General features: G+C 37.8%; 1 protein-coding gene across 3 annotated transcripts in view; it reads left to right on the plus strand.

Moving 5' to 3' along the window:
• The window catches only part of FRMD5 (FERM domain containing 5), a 331,187-nt gene that overhangs the window by 145,404 nt on the left and 163,182 nt on the right, over positions 1–22,601 (plus strand). The window lies entirely within an intron of this gene.

The following is a 22,601-nucleotide window of genomic DNA, read 5'->3' on the forward strand; positions in this document are numbered from 1 at the left end:
GTCTGAATCTACCAACCTCAAACTCCCAGGCCATCCCACTCCCTCCCCCTTGGCAACCACAAATCTGTTCTCCATGTCCATGAGTTTGTGTCTTTTCTGAGGATAAATTAATTTGTGCTATATAGTAGATCCCAGATATAAATGATATCATATGGTATTTGTTTTCCTTTTTCTGTCTTATTCACTTATTATGAGAATCTCTAGTTCCATCCATGTTGTTGCCAATGGCATTATTTGTTCTTTTTTATGGCTGAGTGGTATTCTGTTGTGTATGTGCACCACATCTTCTAAACTCAGCCCAAAGTATCCTAGCTTCTTTTATTGCAGTTAAAAATAATACTTTTTGAAAAGTAGTACTCTGATTCAAATGTCAGGCTGTATGGAATTCCCTTATGGCAGGTGTAAACTGGACTTGGTGACAGGTGGGAATGAATGATCACATATCTATGACTCACCAAAAGTCTTATACATTTCAGAGGACAAGGGATAATGATAGTATTCTAACCAAAGGGTCAGACCAATAGTGACAGATCATGGGCACCCTTTACTACTTTTTATTTTGATGAAGCCTGGGATTACCCCACAACTTTTCTTTAGGGCTGAGCCTCTGGCAGCATCCATGGGCATTACAGTTTGCCTGCTTTGATCCCAGACTGATACCATAATTTCTCCCAAATGGCTTGAAACCTATTTCCAAAATCTCTCTTTAGATTTTGACTAAAAGGGAGTCAGAGTTAAGTATCTATGATACTGAGAGAAGCTGGCATGCTGGGTTCTGGGAGTTGAGAGAAAAGAAAATGAAAAAAAATCACATTTGTAAATCACATGGAATGGAGAGGGTGAAGACATAGGATATCCCAACTGATGTATCCTTGTGTCAGGAGCAGAAAAATTGGGAGAGTTACTGTTGAACTCTTATGAGCTAATCAGAAGTAGCAGCTAGGACAACTTTAGTTGTTAAATGGCAGGGAAAAGTATGGCAGTTTGGTAAGTTATATTGCATGCAAGTACTTAGATCCAGGTACTGTGGAGGATAGAGAGAGAGAGAAACATCAAATAGTTCCTTCCTTCATTGATCTTACATTTTTAAAAGGATGTAAAATGTTGGATATTTACTCTCTAGAGCACGGGCCCTTAAGCCAAGTATTTTCAGATTCAGATTTGGAGAATAAGTTAGTGTGCCAGGGATTTTTTTTATTTTATTTTATGTAAATAGCTTCTGACCCTGTCCCTTTTTTTTCTAGATTACTCTCCTTTTCTGTCTTACTATTTCTGTCTTCCTCCCATGCCTTCCAGGGCTGTTTGTGAGCTGGTAACTCCTTGCTGGCTTAGACTGTAGAATGAGTGTCTGCCACTTGGAACCCTGCTGCCTATCCTGTCATTGTTTCCAATCTCTGCTTCTGTTTCCAGTCGCTGTTGCCATCTGATAGCTCTCTTCCCTTCCCATCTTATCTTTTCCTCTCTTTTCTCTTCTCCTCTGTGCTCATGGACATTTTCAGCAAATCAAAGGAAGGCATCAGATCAGTCTGCAGCTCTTCAGCACTTTGGCTCTTTTTTGTGGCCAAGTGTTCAGGGGCTGACTCTGAACCTTAAGTACTTTAAGAAAAAGGTACCACTGAATTTGAAGCCAAGGCCTTGTCAGGAGACTTGCCTCTATATAAATGAAGTTGTGCTCTACCTCTGGTGAAGTGCGGTTGTCCTAGAGTGTATCTCTTGTTTTAAATAAGGTAGACTAATTTAGTGTTTGTATTCTTATCCTTCTCGAATGGATCCCATTATTTGTTTAGCTTCCCAGTTTTTGGTGTCATATTAGATTGACATTCTCAAATGTTCAAGGCCCAGAGAAAAGGCCAGCTCTGCCATGAAGTCTTTCTTAACCTTCTTAGTACCTGTTCAGACTTGATCACAGCATTTATTCACGTGGCTTGCAGTATGCATACATTCTCTTATCCTAATAGGCATTTGGGGAAGTAGAGGAAGGAGTGGGGGTCTGTTGGCATCATTTTTGATTTTCTGTCTTAACTACTGCTCTTAAAATAGTATCTTATATATAATAGTTGTCCCCAAAAATGTTCTGTTGAATTGAATAACCCACTATCTCCCCCAGAGCCCTTTTGTAGGTTGTGACTGATGCTAGTTGAGGGCCTCTCCCATTTATGTCATCTTGCACTTGCTCACATTGAACTTCCTCTGCCAGTTGCACACATTTCCTAACTTCTTCCTGCAGTCTGTCCCCAAGAGTCTGGCTCTTCGCTGCTTGAGTGAATTTAGTGTCAAACAGAAACCAGATAAAGTTACAACCTTTGAAAAATATGTATATAAATTTTTTTTTTACAATTTTCTGTCAGAGATAAATGCTCATTTGTCCTTTAAACGTTTTTTCTTTTTTTTTTTTTTTTTGTCTCTGAGCTGGTTCACTTACCACAATAAAATAACTCGACTACTTTTTAAGTAGCTTTATTGAGATATAATTCACATATTGTATAATTTACTCATTTAAAGTATAATTCAGTGTTTTTCAGTATGTTAACAGAGTTGTATGACCATTACCATAAACTGATTTTAGGATATTTTCATCATCCCTAAGAGAAACTCCATGCCTATTATCAATCACTCTCCATTTCTTCAACTTCCAGTCCCAGGCAATAATGAATCTACCTTCTGTCTCTACAGATTTGCCTGTGCTGGACATTTCATATAAATGGAATCATACCATATGTGGTCTTTTGTGACTGAGTTTTTCACTTGATACTACTGATTTTTAAAAATACTCTTATATTTATAACTTTGCCTGAACCAGATGTGGTCTTAGAACTCTCATAAGTCCTTCTGTGACCTGGTTTTATTGGATTTGTGATATTTGGTTAAGTTGAAAAATATACTGTCACACATCAAAGAACATTGGCTGCTGATGATATTGAAAATGGCCCCATTTTAGAGCCAAGAGAGAATTTTGCCCAAGATTCAGTTAAAGTTGCATTTCATAAGATTACTCCAAACTATTGCTGTGATCAAATGAATTGGGACATAATAGGACTCCATGGTTTTCACAGTGATCCATCTTCTAATAGATTATTTGAGCTTTAGACTGTATGATTCTAAGGATCATAAAGCATTGAAATTGTAGACCACTCAGCAGTCTTTTGGTCTAATCTCTCTTTTTCTAATGCCAATTCCATTTCACAGATCTCAAAATGTTACAGATCTCAGAAGGTCAAATGGCTAATTAATAGAGCCAGTTTTAGCAAGATTAGAACCAGTGTATCTCAATTACGAATCCAAGGTTCTTTCCTTTACTTCTTTTTGGTCTGATTGCTGTTTTAGCCTGGTTACTTAGAAGCCAGAGCCTGGGGCAGCAATTAAGTGAAAATTTATTTGGAGGTACAGTCCCAGAACAGTGAGAGTGAGGGAAAATAGTTGAGAAGAAAGAAGCTATGCGATACCTCAACATAATAAGACCATATATGACAAACCTTCAGCTGACATCATTCTGAATGGTGAAAAACTGAAAGCATTTCCTCTAAGATCAGAAATAAGCAAGGATGCCCACTCTTATCACTTTTATTCAACATAGTTTTTAAACTCCTAGCCACAGCAATCAGAGAAGAAAAAGAAATAAAAGGAATCCAAATTGGAAAAGAAGAGGTAAAACTGTCACTATTTGCAGATGACATGATGCTATACATAGAAAATCCTAAAGACACCACCAGAAAACTACTGCAGCTCATCAATGGGTTCATAAAGTTGCTGAATACAAAATTAATATACAGAAATCTGTTGCATTTCTATACACTAACAACAAAATACCAGAAAGAGAAATTTAGGAAACAGTTCCATTTATCATTCCATCAAAAAGAATAAATACCTAGGAATAAGCCAACCTAAGGAGGCAAAAGGCCTGTATGCAATACTTATCAAATTACCCACAGCATTTTTCACAAAACTAGAACAGAAAAATTTTTAATTTGTTTGGGAACACAAAAGATGCTGGATAGCCAAAACAATCTTGAGAGGAAAGAACAGACTGGAGGAATTACACTTGCTGACTTAAGGCTATATTTCATAGCTACAATAATCAAGACAATATGGTGCTGACACAAAAACAGATGTATAGGTCAGGTACAGGATAGGATAGAAAGCAAATGGTGCTGACACAAAAACAGATGTATAGGTCAGGTACAGGATAGGATAGAAAGCCCAGAAATAAATCCATGCACTTATGGTCAAAGGAGGTAAGAATATACAATGGAAAAAAGACAGACTCTACAATAAGTGGTGCCTTGAAAACTGGACAGCAGCATGTAAAAGAATGACATTAGAAGTTCTCTAACACCATATACAAAAAACAAACTCAAAATGGATTAAAGACCTAAATGTAAGACTAGATATGATAAAACTCCTAGAGGAGTTTTAGGCAGAACACTTTTTTTTTTTTTTGTCTATTTGTTATTTCTTGGGCCGCTTCCGCGGCATATGGAGGTTCCCAGGCTAGGGGTCTAATCGGAGCTGTAGCCACCGGCCTACGCCAGAGCCACAGCAACGCGGGATCCGAGCCGTGTCTGCAACCTACACCACAGCTCACGGCAACGCCGGATCGTTAACCCACTGAGCAAGGGCAGGGACCGAACCCGCAACCTCATGGTTCCTAGTCGGATTCGTTAACCACTGCACCACGACGGGAACTCCAGAACACTCTTTGACATAAATTGCAGCAATACTTTTTTTGGATCTGTCTCCTAGAGTAATGAAAATAAAAACAAAAGTAAACCTAATTAAACGTAAAAGCTTTTGCATAGCTAAGGAAACCATAAACAAATGAAAAGACAACTCACAGAATAGGAGGTAATATTTGCAAATGATGCTATGGACAAGGGATTAATCTCCAAAATAAATAGCTCACATGACATAAAATATTAAAAAAGCCAATCAAAAAATGGGCAGAAGATCTAAATAGACAGTTCTCCAAAGAAGACATACACATGGCCAAAAGGCACATGAAAAAATGCTCAATATCACTTAACTAGTAGAGAAACGCAAATTAAAACTACAGTGAGGTATTGTCTCACATCAGTCAGAAAGTATCATTAAAAAATCTACGAACAATAAATGCTGGATAGGGTATGGAGAAAAGGAAACCCTCTCACACTGTTGGTGGGAATGTAAATTGGTGCAGCTACTATGGGGAACAGTATGCAGGTTCCTTAAAAAACTAAAACTGGAGTTGACTTATGATCCTGCAGTCCTACTCCTGGGCATGTATCTGGAGAAAACTCTAATTTGAAAAGGTATATGCACTCCATTGTTCACAGCAGCAGTATTTATAAAAGCCAGGACATGGAACAACCTAAGTGTCCATCGACAGAGGAATGGATAAAGAAGATGTGGTAAAGTATACAGTGAAATATTACTCAGCCATAAAAAGAATGAACTAATGCCATTTGCAGCAATGTGGATGGATCTAGAGTGTATCATACTAAGTGAAGTAAGTCAGACAGAGAAAGACAAATACCATATGATATCACTTATGTGTGAAATCTAAAAAAATTATACAAATGAGCTTATTCATAAAATAGAAACAGACTCATTGACTTAGAAAACAAACTTACGGTTACCTAAGGGGAAATGTAGAGAGGGAGGGGTAAGTTAGGGGGTGGGATTGACATATACACACTACTATACAGAAAATAGATAATCCAAAAGGACCTACTATATAGCACAGGGAACTCTACTCAGTATTCTGTAATAACCTATATGGGAAAAGAATCTGAAAAATAGTAGATATATGTATATATAAAACTGAATCATTTTTCTGTACACCTTAAACTAATATAAAATTGTAAATCAACTGTACTCCAATATAAAATAAAAAGTAAATTAAAAAGAAGAAAAAACACAGGTCACCCCGTGGAGAGTTAACTCATAGTTCTGAGTTGTGTCATCCTGCCCCACCAGGAGTCATTTGGAAAGCCACAGCCCATGCCCTGGTGTAGGATTTTATTCAAGTTTGGAAGTGGTGGGAGAATTCAGAAACTTGGGATATACAGCTAATTAGCAGTTAGTGGGGAGATTCTCCCCCTCATGCACAGTGTTCCTGGTTGGCCTCAGGGACAATGAGACAAGGTGGGAAGGCAAGCTGAGGAGGCAAAGAAGATATGTTGGATATCTTGGCAAAGTAGTATGTACTTCCTAGTCTAGGTTTCTAAAGTCATTTATGAGCAAATATATATGAAGGATTTACTGAGATTGACTAACATTCTTCTAACAAGGTAGTTTTTCACATTGCTGTGATTGAAACTCTTCAGAATATTGAATATTGAGAAACATGTTTATCAAAATCTTTAGTTAGGACACTTCTTCTCTTGACCGCCTCTCTTCTCTACAATAAAGAAAACATCTGGAAAGGCTTTTCATAATTATAATTGCTCAGTACTTAGGTTTCTCTTTAGGCTGCCCCCCATGGAGAGACTTCCTCTGACATTTATTTATTTATTTGTCTTTTCTAGGGCCACACCCACAGGATAAGGAGGTTCCCAGGCTAGGGGTCCAGTTGGAACTGTAGCCACCAGCTTACGCCAGAGTCACAGCAACTCGGGACCCGAGCCGCATCTGCAACCTACACCACAGCTCACAGCAACACCAGATCCTTAACCCACTGAGCGAGGCCAGGGATCGAACCCACAACCTCATGGTTCCTAGTTGGATTCGTTACCCACTGAGCCACGATGGGAACTCCTCCTCTGCCATTTAAATTCTTATTCTTCTCAAGATGAACTGACCCCAGCCTGTACTGAGATTTGTCCTGTTATGACTTCTTACAGTTTGCTTTCACTCTATTTACCCTACTGTCTCTCATTTATGTATCACTTTAGAATTATTCTCTCCTGGGTTTTATTATATGCTAATTTTCATCCTAAATGTCTCTTACTTTTTATAAATGCTCCCACTGAGTAGAATTATGAATGCATGTTAGCCGTCTAAACATGTGTTTGAGTATTGGGCCTATGCTAAATTGGCAGAATCTGGACAGTGGACAAAGAGCTAGTTAAATCTTTAAGCTTTGGGGTGAATAATTTGCTTTTGAAAAAAGTTAAAGTGTATTTTTAAAGGTTTGAGGGATGAGAGAGGTTCATATATTAAATAATGAATAAAAGAGGAGGTTATATTTCAGGGTAGGTACAAATGGTAAGATGTACCAGGACAAGGAGGCCAAAAACAGCGGTGAAATGATAACCGTGGTATAGAAAATGAAGATCACACAGAAATAAAAGGAGATTTGTAACCATGACGTGTAGAATTAGAGAATGTCAGAGCTGGAAGAGGCTTTAGAAATAATTTAGTTCAATCCACTTCATACAAGCAAAGGAACTGAGGCTCAAAGAGGTTGAATGACTTAAGGCCAAAACAGCAGGCTCAGATCCAAGGTCTGAACTGAAGTCTTCAGGCAGATGATTGTTCCATACCCGCTTTGTACCTCAAAGTGGCACATCTACTATAAGATGCAAACATTGCCTTTGGAATGGATAAGCAATGAGATCCTGCTGTATAGCACTGAGAACTATATCTAGTAATTTATGATGGAGCATGGTAATGTGAGAAAAAAGAATGTATGCATGTATGTGTGACTGGGTCACCTTGCTTTATAGTAGAAAATTGATAGAACACTGTAAACCAGCTATAATGGAAAAATTAAAATCATTAAAAAAAAAAAAAAAGAATGTTCCATACTACCTTTCCTGGAAAGCTCCAACAGAATTATTTTTTTTACTATTTGGTGTTTTGTTGTTTTTTTTTTTTCTTTTTACCACCATATTTGGTAAAATTAAAGGTACTTGAGTTTTTTTATTTACTCTCAATGTTTCCAAATACATTGGGTATTAAAATTTAAGAGTATATCCAATGACTTCACTGACTATGTAATGTCAGTTAAAGAACTTCAACAGAAGGAGTCCCCGTCATGGCGCAGTGGTTAACAAATCTGACTAAGAACCATGAGGTTGAGGGTTCAATCCCTGGCCTTGCTCAGTGGGTTAATGATCCAGCATTGCTGTGGCTCTGGTGTAGGCCAATGGCTACAGCTCCAATTAGACCCCTAGCCTGGGAACTGCATATGCCACAGGAGTGGCCCTAGAAAAGACAAAAAAAAAAAAAAAAAAGAACTTCAACAAGAAAATCAAACCATCTTAGTAGCTGAGGATAGGTAATTGTTTAATAAAACCATTTCAATGGTTGATTGTGTCATAAGTTTCCTTTCAAGACCCCCATATAACCTGAAATCAGATCTTAAAAGATTCTAGTGTTTGGAGTTCAAACATTTGCTCTTGTATGATCCTTCTGCAGTGGAACTATAACATATAGGGTACCAAGGACACCAATTCTGGGCCAAAACAAAACAAAATAAAATGCCCCTGCCTCATTTCCTGTCTTTAAGCTATGCTAGCCCTGTTCTTGATCACAAGACTTTATGAGAGAAACATGGGCTGAATTTCAGACCTGCATGGCCAGACCTACCTGGAGCAGTTCACAACCTATCAAATCTTAGGAGGACAGTTCAATATTTTGGGGGGCAGATCCTTTTACCTTTGTGATTCTGGGATTATCTTCATGAAAACTGACATATTAAAATGTTATCCTCAAGAGTTTGCCTCTGATTAAAATATGAGTAGACTCTAATTAAAATATATATTCCATTCTCTATAAAGAAGCTAATTCTATTTTTGGAGGACACCCTTGTGAAAATAGCATTTATTGATGGTCAGAAACTATTTAGTTATTATTTGTATTAAATGTTTTCTTATTTATTTGAGTCAGTTTCTATAATGAAAATGTTATTTTGTCATTTATGTTTAATTACTTAATATGCATTTGAATAGCCTTGGTAAAATCTGGCAGATTTTTCCAAGTTACAGTGTTTCAGATTTCTGTGGCTGCAAATGGCTTTGGAGAGCAAACAATTGCAGGGCAGGTAAGAGGATGGAGGCCAGGGTGTGGGCTGTTCCTACACCTTAATTCTTTTCTTCATTCAATGCCTTATTTTATACCTATAGGCCAATAAGTAGGAAAATGAGATAATACTAAACCAATATTGTTCTTCATATCATTAATAGTTGTTGGTCCTTTACTGTAACTACCAGAGACCTCTTGTTTTTCAAATAATGAGTAATAGTATACACATTATGTCCTGTTAAATGGTTGAGTCCAGAAGGTAAACAACCATACACATATCCCATTGGAGTATTTGTTTTATAAAATGCACAATTTTTAGAGTAATAACTGACATAGTTGGTACTTACAGTTTTCCATTTGCTGTTCCCTGTGTGGTAACATTTAATCTTGACTACAATTCTGTGAAATAGGAATTATTATTAATCTCATTTTGTGGGTAACTTCGCTTGTCCAGTATGCCTTCTCTTCCTATTCTGTATCCTTTCCTATGCTGTTTTATCTGTGCTCTTGGTTTCAGTTATCACCTAATTATATCAAATTTATATCACTAACCCTGTGTTCCAGATTTTTTAATCTAGTGATCTTTTTGGCCTCTCCAATTGGATGTTGCATAAATACCTCACATTCAGCAAATCCAAAACTGAACTCATGGCCTCCCTGTCAAACCCGGTCCTTTTTCAATGTTTTCCTTATTAATGAAGGAAATAAGGATGACATTGCCATCCACCATCCACCTAATTGTGCAAAACCAGAAACTCAGTTCTTGCCCTTAAACTGTCCTTTCTCTTGGTCATACCCAAAGTGTTAGAGTTCTCTCAATTTTGCTTGCTCTGTAGATCTCAAGTCTGCTCACTTCTCTCCATTTCCACTGCCACCACTCCAGCTCTTCAGCATCATCTCTTTATTCTGCTCCAGTAGCTTCCTAACTGGTCACTTCATACTGCAGCTTCCTTCCCACCCATAATCCATTCTCCACTCAACAATCAGAATGATCTTTGCAAAACATGAATCTCAAGATGTCACCTCCACCTCCACCCTGAGTTTTACTTCAGAAACTTCCCATTCCTCTTAAAATAGAGACCAAATTTTTATTTGGCAAGGACTTGCGGTCTAGTCCCTGCTTCCCGTCCATCTTCAGCTTTTGCCAGGTTCCCAAGCTCTCTTCTCTGAGCTTCTTCCTATACCATATTCTCTCCTGCAGTCTGACTGTTGCACATGCTTTCCCTTTGTTTGGGATTCTTTCTTATGCCTCTCACCTCATTACTGCCTACTTGACCTGATTTTTGCTCCCTGAATCCTAATCCACAACAGATCTAGACTCTGGGCAGTATTCTCCCATGCTGTTTTTTACCTCCTAAGTACTTAGCAGAGTTGCATTGCTATAATTGTATGTGTGATATTTTAAAATTAATATTCATCATTCTCACCAGACCATAAGCTTCATGATATCAGGAACTGTGTCTGGTTTTATGTACTGTTATATCCTTATTGTCTATGATTGTGCCCAGCACATATTGAGGCACTCAATATGTATTTGTGAATGAGTGAACAAATTAATTTGATATCCTCTAAAGCCTTTTCTGGCTCCAACATTCTGTGACTCTGTACACAGAGAAGTATACCACTAGATAAGTATTGAATAAAGTTTGTTTACTCTAAGAAATGGAAAAATGTCTTTTGTTTAGATGGAAGATAATTCATGAGAGTGGAGCTTCCCAGAGATCAGAGTAAAAGGCTTCCTGGCCTCTAATATCCTTCCTAGGCTCTATCACATGGTGGCCTGTACAACATTCTGATACTGGAAATGGAGAGAAATGTTGTGTAGAAAGAAGTGGCTGAAGCAATGGCACTCAAGTAGCAACAAGTATATCTAGCACACAGCTTTTGGATCTAATGCCTTTCTTCAATAAAAGGAACCAAAAATCTCTGGAGAAATGGCTGGTTCCAGGCCTGGGACAGGAAATACACAATATGAGCTTAGAGTATCTTGTAGTGTTGGAGAGTAGGGAAGCACTCAAAAGAAACTCAATGGTTAGAATATGTTAAAGGGACACACTAGCCAACTGAATGAGTTCCTAATGATCAAAAGGTGGAACAGTTTGAGCAACAAAATAATATTATATTGTAACCCAAAGAATGAAATAAATATACACGAGTCTATACTGTCATAAATAAATGAGTAAATTAGTAAATGGGAGCAAAGAGAAAAGTCTGTAATAAAAAATGGTGATGAACAGACAAATGTCTCATGCAGAAGAACTCCAAATAATTTATGTAGCTACTTTAACCTTAAGGATATGAGCATAAATCCCAGCTTCTTGAATGTGCAGAGTGACCTCCTTCCAAAGGGTATAGCTGGAAAATTGGGGGGAGAAAGAGTAGCTTTGCAGTATAGAAACATGACAAATACTACCTTTGCCAGGTGATGAAGGTTAATGTCAACAGAGATGGGTAATATTTATAATATGCACCCTTGATATGATGTGATGAGAATGGTACCTTACCTCTGTGGTTTCCCTCCCCTAAACCTGTAACTCCACTATCATCATGAGGCAGTCTTGAGATGAATCCCAGTTGAGAGACATTCCACAAAATATCTAACCAGTATTTTGTCAGAACTGGCAAGATCATAAAAACAAAGAAAATCTCAAAGAAGTCACAGCCTGGGGAGTTCCCATCATGGTGCAGCGGAAGCGAATCTGACTAGGAGCCAGGAGGTTGTGGGTTTGATCCCTGGCCTTGCTCAGTGGGTTAAGGATCTGCTGTTGCCGTGAGCTGTGGTGTAGGTCACAGATGCGGCTCAGATCTGGTGTGGCTATGGCTCCAATTAGACCGCTAGCCTAGGAACCTCCATATGCCACAGGTGCAGCCCTAAAAAAAAAAAAAAGTCACAGCCAAGAGGAGCTTAAGGGGACATGACTACAAAATGTAAAGTGATTACTTGGATGGGGACTTGGAACAAAAAAAGGACATTAGATTAAAACTAAGGAAATGTCAATAAAGTATAGATTTTAGTTAAAAATAATCAGTATTTATTAATTGTGACAGATGTGCCATACTAATATAAAATGTTATAATAGGAAAAGAAACTGGGAGTGGGATAAATGCAAATTTCTTTATTTCTAAAATTTTGCAAATTTCTAAAACCGTTCTAAAAATGTTGTAAATTATTTAAATGTTCTTTTTTAAAGATAGCTGAATATATAAACTAGTTAGGAGAGGAAAGATGGGAAAGAGGGAAGCCTGAATTTCAGAGTCAAGAAATCATCAGTTTAGGATCTAATTGTTTGCCTTGTGGGTTTATCTAGTGCCCATTTGGGGTAGATTTGGAGAATGTTGTTCTTAAAGGAAAATGCTCTAGTCATCAGATAGCCCTCAAGTGTAACTTACCCATAATTTTTTGTTTCTAACATTTTGAGTTTCTTTCACTTGGATTGAAAAAGTCTAAAAATGTAACCACCCCCTTTTTGACACTCTGCTGAAGCTGAGCAGAAACCATTTATATGGAAACTAGAATAGCTGGTATTCCAGACTAAGGTAATAAGCTTCTGCATTAAAAATTCATGGATATAATTTTTTATGAAAGATAGGGTTTATATTAATCTTTTACTGGTGTTTCTAAATTTGATATTTTAAAAACTCCATTCACTGAACTAAAATTTATTATGTATTCACGTACAGGGTGATATGGTGGTTAGGAAGGTGACTTGTGCACAGATCCTGCCCACAAGGAGTCTAGTTTAGTGCTAGAGACAAGATGTGTTTATACAAGGAACTGCAAAAGGATAAACATAAAGGACTTCAAAATCATAAAATGTGAGGAAGGAAAGTAAAAAAATTTAGATTCTTTTTCTTTAGAATGTATTTGAGCCTGTATGACTCTCAGGCTAAAGCAAGCAGATATAGGAAGGGGTTAACATACTTGAAAAACAGGGCAACCACAAATCAAAACCAAATATTTCATTCACAAAAACTAAAAAGAAAAGGACACAAGCATAAAATAAAAAGAAATCATCCAACCAAAAAAAGAGAGGAACAAAGGAGAAACATAGAATCAACTGGAAAACAAGGTTTAAAATGGCAATAAATACATATTTATCAATACTTACTTTAAATGTCAGCAGACTGAATGCTCCAATCAAAAGACATAGAGTGGCAGATTAAATAAGAAAGGAAGAGACTATAATATGCTGTCTACAAGACTCACCTTAGGGCAAAGGACACATATGAATTGAAAGTGGGGGATGGGAAAAGATATTTCATGCCAGTGGAAAAGCAGAAGTTGCAATACTTATATCAGACAAACAGACTTTAAAACAAAGGCCATAAAGAAAGATAAAGAAGGACACTATTATTGGTAAAAGGACCCATTCAAGATGAGGATATTACAATTTTCAGTATATATATCCCCCTAATATAGGAGCACCCAGATACATACAACAAATACTAACAAACATAAAAGGAGAAATTGATGTGAATGCAATAATCGTAGGTGACTTTAACACCCCATTCACATCAATGGACAGATCCTCTAGACAGAAAATCAATAAGGCAACAGAGATCCTAAATGACACAATAGAAAAGTTAAACTTAATTGACATTTTCAGGACATTACATTGAAAAAAATCAGAATATACATTCTTTTCAAGAGCACATGGAACATTCTCAAGGATTGACCACATCCTGGGCACAGAACTAACCTCATCAAATTTAAGAGTATAGAAATTATTTGAAGTGTCTTCTCTGACCACAATGGCCTCAAACTAGAAATCAACCACAGGAAAAGAAATGAGAAAAACTGACTACATAGAGACTAAACAACATGCTACTAAAAAACCAATGGGTAAATGAGGAAATCAAAAAGGAAATTAAAAAATACCTCTAGACAAATGATAGTGAAAATACAACCATTCAAAATGGGATGCCGCAAAAGCAGTACTTAGAGGGAAGTTCATAGTGATACAGGCCTTCCTCAAAGAAAAAGAAAATTCTCATATTGATAACTTAACCCACGACCTAAAAGAATTAGAAAAAGCAGAACAGGAGTTTCCATCGTGGCGCAGCGGAAACAAATCTGACTAGGAACCATGAGGTTGCAGGTTTGATTGCTGGCCTTGCTCAGTGGGTTAATGATCTGGCATTGCCATGAGCTGTGGTGTAGTTTGCAGACGTGGCTCGGATCCTGCATTGCTGTGGCTGTGAGCTAGGCCAGCAGCTTTAACTCTAATTCGACCCCTGGGAACCTCCATATGCTGCTGGTGTGGCCCCAAAAAAGAAAAAGAAAAAAAAGAGAACAAACAAAACCTAAAGTCAGCAGAAGGAAGGAAATCATAAAGATCAGAGAGGAAATCAATAAAATAGATTCAAAAAACAATAGAAGAAAATCAGTAAAACCAGAGCTGGTTCTTTGAAATGCTAAACAAAATTGACAAACCTCTGGCCAGACTCACCAAGAAGAGGAGAGAGAGAAACCAAATAAAATAAGAAATGAAAAATGAGAAATCTCAATGGATACTGCAGAAATACAAAAAACCAGAAGGGAATACTATGAATAATCATATGCCAACAAATTTGCCAACCTAGAAGAAACAGACAACTTTCTAGAGACTTACAGCCTGCCAAAACGGAATCAACAAGAAATAGATCAACTGAACAGACTGATCACGAGAATTGAAATTGTATATATAATAAAAACACTCTCCCTACAAACAAACGTCCAGGACCAGATGGCTTCACAGGCAAATTCTACAAAACATACAAAGAAGAACTTATTCCCATCCTTCTTAAACTTTTCCAAAATGTTGAAGAAGAAGGAACACCCCCAAAGACATTCTATGAAGCCACCATCACCCTAATACTAAAACCAGACAGATACTACCAAAAAAGAAAATTGTAGGCCAATATCCCCAATGAATAGATCTAAAAATTCTCAACAAAATTTTAGCCAACTGAATCCAGTAACATATAAAAAAGATCATGCACCACGATCAAGTGGAGTTCATCCCAGTTTCACAAGGATGATTCAACATACGCAGAACAATCAATATCATACACCACGTTAACAAAAGAAAACTTGGAGTTACTGTCCTGGCTCAGTGGAAGTGAATCTGACCAGTATTCATGAGTATGCAGATTTGATCCCTGGCCTCACTCGGTGGGTTAAAGATCCAGTGTTGCCATGAGCTGTGATTTAAGTCACAGACACAGCTCAGATCTGGCATTGTTGTGGCTGTGGTGTAGGCCAGTAGCTACAGCTCTGATTCGACCTGTAGCCTGGGAATCTCTATATGCCATAGGTGTGGCCCTAAAAAGACACACACACACACACACACACACACACACACACACACGAAGTCAAAAACTACATGGTCATCTCAATAAATGAAGAAAAATCGTTTGACAAAGTCCAACATCCATTCATGATTAAAAAAACAAAACAAAACAAAAAAAACCCTCTTACCAAAGTGGGTATAGAGGGAACATACCTTAACATAATAAAAACCATTTATGACAAACCAACAGCATATAATATAATACTCAATGGAGAAAAGCTGAAAGCCTTCCCACAAAACCCTGAAAAAACAAGAATGACCACTCTTACCACTTCTATTCAACATAGTATTGGAAGTCCTAGCCACAGTAATCCAACAAATGAAAGAAATAAAAGGTATCCAGATTGGAAGAGAAGAGGTAAAATTTTCACTGTATGCAGATGACATGATACGATATATGGAAAACCCTAAGTACTCCACACACAAACTACCTGAACTGATCAACAAATTCAGCAGAGTAGCAGGACACAAGATTAACATTCAGAACTCAGTCACATTTCTCTATACTACAAATGAAATATTAGAAAAGGAATTAAAAAAATACAATACCTTTTGAAGTTGCACCCCTAAAAATTAAACCTAGGAATAAACCTGACCAAGGAGGTAAAAGACTTATATGCTGAAATTATAAAGTATTAATCAAGGAAATTAAAGAGGATTCAAAGGAATGGAAAGATATTCCATGTTCCTAGGTTAGAAAAATTAATATCATAAAAATGGCCATACTACCCAAAGCAATCTACAGATTCAATGCAATCCCTGTCGAATTACCCATGACATTTTTCATAGAACTAGAACAAACAATCCAAAAATTTATATGGAACCACAAAAGACCCAGAATTGTCAAAGCAAACCCAAGGAACAAAAACCAAACAGGAGACATAACTCTCCCAGACTTCAGGCAACATTACAAAGCCACAGTAACCAAGACAGTGTGGTACTGGTACCAAAACAGACATACAGACCAATGGAACAGAATAGAGAACCCAGAAATAAACCCAGACACCTTAAGTCAATTAATCTTCAACAAAGGAGGCAAGAATATCAAATGGGAAAAAGAAAGTCTTCAGCAAGTGATGCTGGGAAACCTGGATAGCCACGTGTAAATCAATGAAACTGGAACACCCTCACACCATACACAAAAATAAACTCAAAATGGCTTAAAGACGTAAATATAAGACAAGACACCATCAAACTCCTAGAAGAGAATATAGGCAAAACATTCTCTGACATCAACCTTATATGTTTTCTCAGGTCGGTCTCCCAAGGCAATAGAAGTAAAAGCAAAAATAAACCAATGGGACCTAATCAAACTGACAAGCTTTTGCACAGCAAAGGAAACCATAAAAAAAAAAAAAAAAAAGGCCTACAAATGGGAGAAAATAGTTTCAAACAATGCAACTGATGAGGGCTTAATCTCTAAAATACAGAAACAACTTATACAACTCAACAGCAAAAAAAAACCAAGAACCCATTTGAAAAATGGGCAGAAGACCTGAATAGACATTTCTCCAAAGAATATATACAGATGGCCAACAAGCACATGAAAAAATGCTCCACATCCCTGATTATTAGAGAAATGCAAATCAAAGCTACTGTGAGGGACCACCTCACAAGAGTCAAAATGTCCATCATTAATAAGTCCACAAATAACAAATGCTGGAGAGGATGTGGAGAAAAGGGAACCCTCCTGCACTGTTGGTGGTAATATAAATTAGTATAACCACTATGGAGAGCAGTATGGAAGTGCCTCAGGAAACTAAATATAGAACTACCATATGACCCAGCAATCCCACTCTTGAGCACATACCTGGACAAAACTTTCCTTGAAAAAGACATGCACCCCTGTGTTCATTGCAGCACTATTCACAATAGCCAAGACAAGGAAACAACCTAAATGTCCATAGACAGATGATTGAATTAAGATGTGGTGTATACATACACAGTGGAATACTACTCAGCCATAAAAAAGCAAAATAATGCCATTTGCAGCAACATGGATGGAACTAGAGTCTCTCATACTAAGTGAAGTAAGTCAGAAAGAGAAAGAAAAATACCATATGATATCACTTATATCTGGAATCTAATATATGGCACAAATGAACCTTTCCACAGAAAAGAAAATCCTGGACATGGAGAACAAAACTTGTGGTTGCCAAGGGAGAGGGGGAGGGAGTGAGATGGACTGGGAGTTTGGGATTAGTAGATGCAAACTGTTGCATTTGTAGTGGGTAAGCAATGCTGTCCTGCTGTATAGCAAGGGGAACTCTGTCTAGTCATGTATAATGGAAGATGATGGAGGATAATGTGAGAAAAGATATATATGCATGACTGGGTCACTTTGCCGTATAGTAGAAATTGACAGAACACTAAATCAACTATAATGGAAAAAATAAAAATCAAATAAAAGCCAAAAAAAGATGCATATGTGTTTTATAAAAAACTATAATACAAACTAGAGGGCTGTAACTTTCCAGTAAAGGTGTTGATAAAGTACTATCCAACATGATCAGTGGAAGAGGTTACTCCAAATTGGAGGACTTATGAGGGAAATAGTAGTTTGAATTGGTCTTAAATAATTATATTTTCTACCAAGTCAGAGGTCTTTTATATAATTTTTTTTGTCCACAGAGTGCAGTGGTTGATGTGGAATTGCAGTTCCCAGACCAAGGACTGAATCTGGGCCACAGTGGTGAAAGCAAATACCAAATCCTAACCGCTAGACCACCAGGGAACTCCCTAGAGGTTATATGTTATTAAGTTATGTACCACTAGCACAGAGTAGATACTAAATAACATTTGTTCAATGACTAAAAAATGTGTAAGTGTAGCGATGGGAGGAAGGACAGACATTCTAGTCCTAGCTGTTGCTTCTAACAATGTGGTATAAAACTAAGGTCTATGTGTACCTTTTTTTTTTTTTTTTGCCTAGCTGATTCTTTAGTTTATTAGTTAATTTGATTTTGTCACTTTCCATTTCTGCATCTCAACATATATATTGTTTATGATTATTTTATTTACAAAGGCTTTTACAGTGATTTCCCAGTGGCTGAAATATACAGTGGAGGAGCAGAGCCAGTCCTCTATTGAGTAAGAGGGCTCTGTTTTTTAGGAGCCCACCATCTAGGTTGCGATTTATTCAGGCTGCTTACACTTCTTTTGGCCTTTCTTCTTTGGGCTACTGTAATGCTTGTGGAAATTTCTATTAGCTGGTGGTACAGATTCAGGGAGAAGAAATAAAAATCAAACAAGTCATCTCCTTCTTAGCCAATCTGGTTAGGGTTTTGGGGAAGGAGATTAAAACTCTATCTAAAATAAATATTAAATATGTGGATTTGGGTTATATGGGTTCTTTCCCTCATCTCTATGGATTATTGCAAGGTAGCTGGTAGCATATCTCAGCCATTTTTAGGAAGCTTTCCCTGTCATTTGCACTCTTGAGATTTGTTTTTTCAAGTGACCCAAGTTTTTAATCTATAGGGAAGAGTAATAATGCATGCTGCCTTTCCCTCAAGAAAAACAAAACGCCTTAACAGTAGATTTCTAGGGATACAGCTATAACAAAGATTAGCATAGTTATGACATCAAAACTGAATGTGACAAACTGAAAAAATAGATATATTAGACCTCACTAAAATAAGAAACTTTTGTGCTTCAGGGAGTTCTCTTACGAACCTGACTAGGATCCATGAGGATGCAGGTTTGATCCCTGGCCTTGCTCAGTGGGTTGGGGATCCAGCATTGCTGTGAGCTGTGGTATAGGGTGGCAGCTGTAGCTCCCATTTGACCCCTGGCTTGGGAACTTGAATATGCTGCAGGTGTGGCAAAAGAAAAAAAGAGAGAAACTTTTGTGCTTCAAATAATACCATCAAGAATGTGAAAAGACAGGAGTTCCCGTCGTGGCGCAGTGGTTAACGAATCCGACTAGGAACCATGAGGTTGCGGGTTCGGTCCCTGCCCTTGCTCAGTGGGTTAACGATCCGGCGTTGCCGTGAGCTGTGGTGTAGGTTGCAGACACGGCTCGGATCCCGCGTTGCTGCTCTGGCGTAGGCCGGTGGCTACAGCTCCGATTCGACCCCTAGCCTGGAAACCTCCATATGCTGCGGGAGCAGCCCAAGAAATAGCAACAACAACAACAACAAAAAGACAAAAAATAATAATAATAGTAAAAAAATAAGAATGTGAAAAGACAAAGATAACAGACTTATGGTTGCCAAGAAGGAGGAAAGTTGGTAAGGGAAGGATTGGAAGTTTGAAATTAGTGGAGGCAAACTATTATGTTTAGGATGGATTAACAAGAAGGTCCTACTATATAGCACAGGGAACTATATTCAATATCCTATGATAAATTGTAAAGGAAAAGAAAATAAAAACGTATGATGTATAAGTGAATAACTGTTGTATAGCAGAAATTAACACATAAATCAACTGTACTTCAATAAAAATTTTTTAAAAGAAAGTGAAAAGATAATCCACATAATGGAGAATATTTGCAAATCATAAAACTGCTAAGGGGCTTATATCCAGAATATATAAAAAATGTTACAACTCAATAATAAAAGGACAATCTGATAAAAAAAAAAAGGGGGTAAAGGATTTGAATACATAGTTCTCCAAACAAGATATACAAATGGCCAATAAGCGTATGAGAAAGTGCTCAACATCTTTAGTTGTTAGGGAAATTAAAATCAAATCAAAACCAGTGGAAGATCACTTCATACTCTCTTGGATGACTGTAATTAAAAAATAGGAGTCCCGTCATGGCTCAGTGGTTGACGAATCCGACTAGGAACCGTGAGGTTGAGGGTTCGATCCCTGGCCTTGCTCAGTGGGTTAAGGATCCGGTGTTGCCGTGAGCAGTGGTGTAGATCACAGATGCGGTTCAGATCCCGCGTTGCTGTGACTGTGGTGTAGGCTGGCAGCTACAGTTCTGATTAGACCCCTAGCCTGGGAACCTCCACATACCACGGGAGCAGCCCTAGAAATGGCAAAAAGACAAAAAAAGAAAAAAAAATAGGAGTTCCTATTGTGACTTAGCAGGTCAAGGACCCAGAGTCGTCTCTATGAGGATGCAGGTTTGATCCCTGGCTTTGCTCAGTGGGTTAAGGATCTGGTGTTGCTACAAGCTGCAGCATGGATCGCAGATATGGCTCAGATCCAGTGTTGCTGTGGCTGTGGTGTAGGCCAGCAGCCACAGCTCCAATTCAGCTCCTAGCCTGGGAACTTCATATGCCAAGGTGCAGCCCTAAAACAAACAAGCAAAAAAAAACAACAAAAAAGACAACACAAGCCTTGTGAGTATGTGGAGAAACTCATACACTATTGGTGAGAATATGAAATGGTGCATCCATGGAATTGCCATTGTGGATCTGCAGAAACGAATCTGAGTAGTATTCATGAGGATGCAGGTTCGATCCCTGGCCTTGCTCAGTGTGTTAAGGATCTGGCATTGCTATGAGCTATGGTGTAGGTTGCAGATGTGGCTCAGATCTGGCATTGCTGTGGCTCCAGTTTGACCCCTAGCCTGGGAACCTCCATATGCCACCCTATGGGCCGCTCCACAGGCCCTAAAAAGCCAAAAAAAAAAAAAAAGTGTTATATCCACTTTGGAAAACAGCCTGACAGTTCTCAGAAAGTTAGAGAGAGTTACCATATAACCTAGCAGTACAATTCTTAGGTATACACCAAGTGAAATGAAAACATGTCCACACGAAAACTTGTACATAAATGTTCATGGCAACATCATTCATAATAGCTTAAAGGTGAAAACAACCAATGTCTATCAACTGAGTTGTGGATAAACAAAAGTGGTATATCCCTGTATTAGAATATTATTTATCAATAAAAAGAAAGTACTAATACCTACTATAAAATGGATAAACCTCGAAAACATGCTACGTGAAAGAAGCTAGACCCAAAAGGCCTATGTTGTATGATTTCTGTTTATATGAAATGTCCCGAATAGGCAAATCTGTAGAGATTGAAAGTAGATTAATGGTTGCCAGGGGCTGGTAGGTATGGAGCTAGCAGTTGGGAGGAATGAGAATTGCTGTTAATGGGTATGGGGGTTCTTTTAGGGGAGACAGAAATGTTCTAAAATTAGATTATGGTGATGGTTGCATAACCTTATGAATATACTAAACACCACTGAATTGTGTACTTTAAATGGTGAATTGTATAGTATGTAAAGTACATATATCTCAATAAAACTGTTGGCCTCGCGGTGGAGATGGTATTGGCATTCTAGACACCTGCAGCTAAATCTCAATAAATGTCTTCTTAAGAATGCTTGTATCTGGAATTGGTTTGAGAAAGCTATAGGGTAATCTTTTCTCAGGCTGCATGGCTGCTCTACCTCTTGAATTTTAGAATTAAGGGAAATTGAATATGGCTAACCTTAAAATAGCTTCCAAGTTGTATTTAATTTATACATTGTGTTGTTTCCAAGAATTTGCAAACTCTAAAAAAGTGAAAAGGTTAGGAACTGCTTAGAAAAATTATAGTGACCATTGCTATTCTTAGAAAAGTAATTACACCAACATTGTATTTCAGTTCCAGAGCCAACAGAAACTGTGTCAAAGTAACCTTGCAGGCCAGGAAAGCTGCTACGAAGGGAAATTGGGAAATTAAATTAGTATTAGCCTCTTGAGTCAGTACATTTGTGTGTGGCCCATTGTACTTTTCTGTTTGCTTTGAATTGGCTTTGGTAGTTAGATGTTGAATTAAGGAAATGAATGGAAATGTATACTATATAGAAATGTCTGGAGTTCCTGTCATGGCTCAACAGAAACGAATCTGACTAGTATCCATGAGGACACAGGTTTGATCCCTGGCCTTGCTCATTGGGTTAAGGATCTGATGTTGCCGTGAACTGTGGTATAGGTTGCAGACATGGCTTGGATCTGGTGTTGCTGTGCCTGTGGTATAGTCCGGTGGCTATAGTTCCAGTTTGACCCATAGCCTGAGAACCTCCATATGCCATGGGTCTGGCCCTAAAAAGACCAAAAAACAACAAAGTCCTTGTAGCAATAAAAATCATAACACATTTTCTATCATTTGTCTTCTGACATTATTTTTGCTGGGTATATGATTTATCTACTTCAGTTCTTAATGTAGCACATTAGTAGCTATTTATGACTTTTTCCCCTTTTTATTTTCTTTGACTTCTCTCCGGCTTGGTCTCATTCAGAGCTAAATTAAACATGCCAAAATCTTTTCCTTTTATGGAACATTTAAGAAGGGAAGAATAAGACACCTCCCTTCCTTCTTCAGTGAAAGGAGAGCCTCATTCATTCATTCAGGAATTATTTATTGAGTGCCTACTCT

This window comes from Phacochoerus africanus, chromosome 2 (genome assembly GCF_016906955.1).
Source record: "Phacochoerus africanus isolate WHEZ1 chromosome 2, ROS_Pafr_v1, whole genome shotgun sequence".
Lineage (NCBI taxonomy): Eukaryota > Metazoa > Chordata > Mammalia > Artiodactyla > Suidae > Phacochoerus > Phacochoerus africanus.